Source organism: Nannospalax galili, unplaced genomic scaffold (assembly GCF_000622305.1).
Source record: "Nannospalax galili isolate Female #2095 unplaced genomic scaffold, S.galili_v1.0 scaffold10, whole genome shotgun sequence".
Lineage (NCBI taxonomy): Eukaryota > Metazoa > Chordata > Mammalia > Rodentia > Spalacidae > Nannospalax > Nannospalax galili.
Window position 1 is genome coordinate 1245676 of NW_008331140.1, and position 4805 is coordinate 1250480.

Here is a 4805-nt window from a genome sequence, read left to right on the forward strand (position 1 = left end):
TATACGTGATTTAAATGTTGCCAAATAAGTAATAGAACACCTGTCCAAAACAATAACTGCTGAAGAGTAACATATTCCATTAAGATAAAATATCTCACTTTTCCAAAATCAAATAGTGAGTCTTATTTGAATAATAAGATTTCAGAGACATTAAAGAGTGGATAAGGGTAGCCATATTTGATCTACGATACTTTCATATTGGAGAATGGATATAGAAGACTATGAGTATCCTTCATTTGAAGGGAATAAGAAAATTGAAACAGTTACTGAAAAAAGGCAATTCTTCAAAACAAACCTTGATTTGGAAATTTTATTTGCTTTTTAACAATAAGTAATGTCCTGTGGAAGTTGAAGACACCCAGGTAAGTTCAAAACTGGTTTTCAGGTGTAGAGGTTCCATTGTAGATGTGTCACCTACAAGGGAGCATCTCTCAGATGCATATTCTCTTTGTGTGACCAGTTGCACAACTCTGCAATAGCCTCCATCTTTTGCAAAAAGAAGCTTCTTTGATGAGTGGTGTATGGTACATCTGTCTACAAATATAAGGATACATATTTAACACATGGTAAGAAACTTCATTAGTCTAGAGATATGCCAGAGATGGGGTTTTCTCTAGGATCTGTGACCTGTCCAGCCATATATATTTGGCTATAGTTAGAGTGCCACCCTTGAGTTCCTTCCTATGGAGAGGGCTTTAAGTCCAATTAGATAGCTGTTGATTACCCCCTACATAACAGTGCCACTACTGCACCAATAGAGGTAGTTTGCTGTCTTGGTTCTTATGCTTATTTTGCTTTATGGCTGGGTTGGACCATTGATTGATTTTCTCCCTTTGCAGCTTGCATAGTATCCTCTAGAACTATGAGAGCTAGTCTTCATGGAGAAGGCTTCCAGGTTATTTCCTGCTCCATTGCTCCAAATCCTGTGTCAGAAGGATGTTATGTCTTCAGCAGCAGGGTCTTATCTTTGGATTCTGGGAGATAACCAAGGGTTCCAGCAACAGCTTGTGTTTTATTGGAGGTCTCTTGAACTATTTTTCCCAATTACTCAAAAGGAGGTGTTTCCTGCCTGGCACCGTACCCCTTCCCATACAGCCCCCAGCTATACACATGCACTAATGTTCAGACACTGTATGTGTGTTTCTATGGGGTTCCCAAGCCAACATATTTCCCTCTGGTTTCCCATGCCACCCAAGCTCCATACATCTCTCTTCCCCATCCAACCTTCCTCCTCCCTCCCTAATCCAAGTGCTCCCATTATTCACACTCCCCTCCTGTAACAAGTGCCTCCATTCATCCTTCCTCTCCTGTGTTTCCTCCTCTCTCATCCCCATGGTCCACTGCATTTCCCTCCCTCCTTCCTTCCCAACTGAACACTCACACTTTCCCCACCTCCCCCATTGTAACATTTGTTCGCTCCTATCCTCCCCACTTTCTACAGTGGAACCTTTACACCTAAGGTTCATGAAATATAGTGGAACAGGGGGTAGAGAGAATACTAATACATCCCTCACCTCTTGCCAGTTAAGCTTCCTCATACAACTGAGTGTGATGCAGACAGAAAGTCACAACTGACTACATTTTAGAGAATAAGAGTCTGCAGAGTGTGTTTCCTTGGATAGGACTCCTATATTAAATCTCGCCTACTCATTGTGGAAGAGGAGGCAGAAAGACTGTAAGAGCCAGGGTTGGTCAATGAACACGGAAACAGAGGCTTTCACAGCAATGATGACAGCATGCACAAGTCTTATGGAAACTTAAATCAGACAAAATCCCGGCATAGACATGAGGAAGATGGTAAGAAATCCAAACCTAACCTAAGGAATTTTTGACAACTGATGATTGCTGGGAGGGGGAAAGGGAGTGTTTTACAGAGTTGGGACTCTTGGTGGGTCCAGTGACTGGATCCACATTGAAGGACATTAGCGGACACAAATCACACTCTACAAGGCATATTATACACAGAAGACAGTCATTAAATTGGACTGAGGGCAGTGGGTAGAGGTGGGGAGAAGGGAGCAGATTTAAATACCATCAAACTCTATTATATGAAAATCCCCCCAAAGCCAATAATAATGCAAAATAGACAAAAGTAATATATATATATATATATATATAATACACATAGCTGAGTATATGCCTTTATTCCCAGCACTCAGGAGCTTTAAAATGCCCTTTTTTTAAAAAAAATTAATTGATCTCAAAATCTAAGCATAGCATCCCTATTGAAATAAAGGGCAGTGATGTTAATTATAACATGATCTGAGGGTGATCTATTTTTCTCTAAAATATCACAAAAATTTATAAAAATGACCAAATTAACTTGATGAACTCTAGAATCACCAAGAGGATGGTCTTTCTGCATGTCTGTGGGGTATTGCTCATTTATGTTATTTATGTGGACTGACCCATCTTCATTGCAGGATGGAACATTTCTTGGGCAGAGGTTCCTAGACTATATAAAATTGAGGAAGTATGTTGAAAAATATTATTCCTTCATCACTCTGTTTCCTGACTACGGATGCATTGTGGCTAACTGCTTCAAGCTCTTGATGCCATATTTCTCTATGATGAGGCATTATATCCTTGAACTGTGAAATAAAATAAACCTTTTAGCTTTTAAGCTGCCTTTGGCTGGCATTTTATTACAGGAGCAAGAAAGGAAACTAAGATATCTATGTATATGTTTTTTCAGGAGAGGAGGAGATAATGTTACCCAAATAATAATGGAATGTATTTAAACTTTAAGAAGTCGGGTGTAAAAATTACATCAAAAGAATTAACAATTTTTTAAAACTATTAGTAATACCAAAACAGTGTCATATAGACATTCATATCCAAACCAAGACTTTCTATTATAGTATACTTCCCATTTCTGAACAGATTTTGGAAAGTTTGTGTATTTTACTCAGAGAACACAGTGCTTTACTATTTATAGCACAAATGTATAGCTTGCCTGCTTGAGAAGTTGTAAAAAAGTTTTCCTATGTATAAGTCTTCCCCCAATGAGAAATTTTGTTTCTACGAGTGGTGGATAATTATAGCATTTGGAAAATAAGACATTCTATACTTGAGCTTTTTCTTTTTCTTTTTTTAAATTTTTTACAAAAACTTTATTGAGAATTTCACACATGTATATAAGGTATTTTGATCAAATCCATGCCCACTCCTTCCCCTCCAACTTTTCCCCCTCTGAAGAGGTAACCATAAAATCTTTTAAGGATTAGATACAAGATCCCAAATACTTTTAACATTTTTGGCCTTTGGAACAGAGTATGTTGCTAACAGGCCCAAGGTCATTTGGACTTTTAGCCAAGAAACTGGCTACATTTCTTTGGGGTCTTTGTAACCTAACTGCCTAGCCAGTTCCTACACCCATTCTTATCATGCCATCCTCTGAAGGGGTCACCCAAATTGCCAATAGGGAATAGGGACACTGACCGTTCTGACTTCTTCCATGCTGAACCGGGACACAGGGTGAGGCAATTGGAGTACCCCTTCAGTGGGTCTATCTAAAAGACTCCCAAATTGCATAGCTCTTCTCTTTAAGGTAAGAAGAAAATCCTTGAATCACGAATAGGAGATACATTTTGGCTTTGCTTAAGAAATTTCTAGAACTACAAATGACTTCAGTTTGAGGAATTTGTTTTTATTCATTGTAATTAAATAATATTTTACACAAGGACTTATTTTTTTGGTGTGAATTTTTTTCTGTCTTATTAACTGCCTCTAAATAGAAAGTACTGAAGAGATCTTTACTGCATATTGAACCTAAATAAGGATTGTACAGGTAATGTTCGTGCAATTAGAAAAACTTTAGGTTTTAAAAGATATATTTATTTATAAAAGCTAAGGCTATAATTTATCTGTTATATGTTAGATATTAAGTATAAGTTTTTAAAATAGCAACACATTTTATATCATGCATAGTATTTGTATAAAGAAGTTTTAAAAGAAAATCTGTGTTCATATTTGTAAGTTTGCTTTTGTAGGGGAAAAAAGACACATGGGGTTAAAATGAATGTGGTATATAATTCCAAAAATATCATGCCACCAAACCATTGTCATTGAAGAGAAGAAATCTGTCGCAATAGATTAAACACAAAATTTCAGAAGTGTTTTGGAAAGGGGGCGGAACTTATTTGCTACAACAGAGAAGTCAGTAGAGCCTTCATTTGTTAAATTGAGTATTCTCATTAACTTCTTAAGCACAGGGTTTTAAAACGGTAGAAAAATGACGACTGTAGTTCTGCAACTCTTTTTAATGATGTGAAAATAAATTAGAATGAAACAGAAAAATGTACACATGAAAAATGCAATCTCTTATGTGAGTTAAGCTATATTTGATGATAGCTGCAAATTGACCAGTTGATAGCCATAGTTGACATATGTATTAAAATCAATGAACTACATTAGTCATATTTTTCACCAGATGTTTTTCTATGTAAAATATATGTGAGCCAGGCATGGTGGTGCACACCTATCTTCCCCACTCTTTGTAGACAGAGAAGCATAGATATCATCACAAAATTTTGGCCAGTCTGTTTCAGGCCACTCAGGGCTACACAGAGAGACCCTGTGTCAAAACAAACAATACCTTCCTAAAATATAGGAGAACACAGCAGGTATAAAGGCTGAGATATTAAGGAATTATGGCATTTTTGTTTATTTTTATTTTATGTGTATGAGTATTATGCCTGAATGTATGTAAGTGAACCCATGTCAGACAGTGCTCTTAGAGTTCAGAAGATGGAATTAGATCCTCTAGAACTGATTTATAGATTGCTGTTAGCCACCATGTGGGT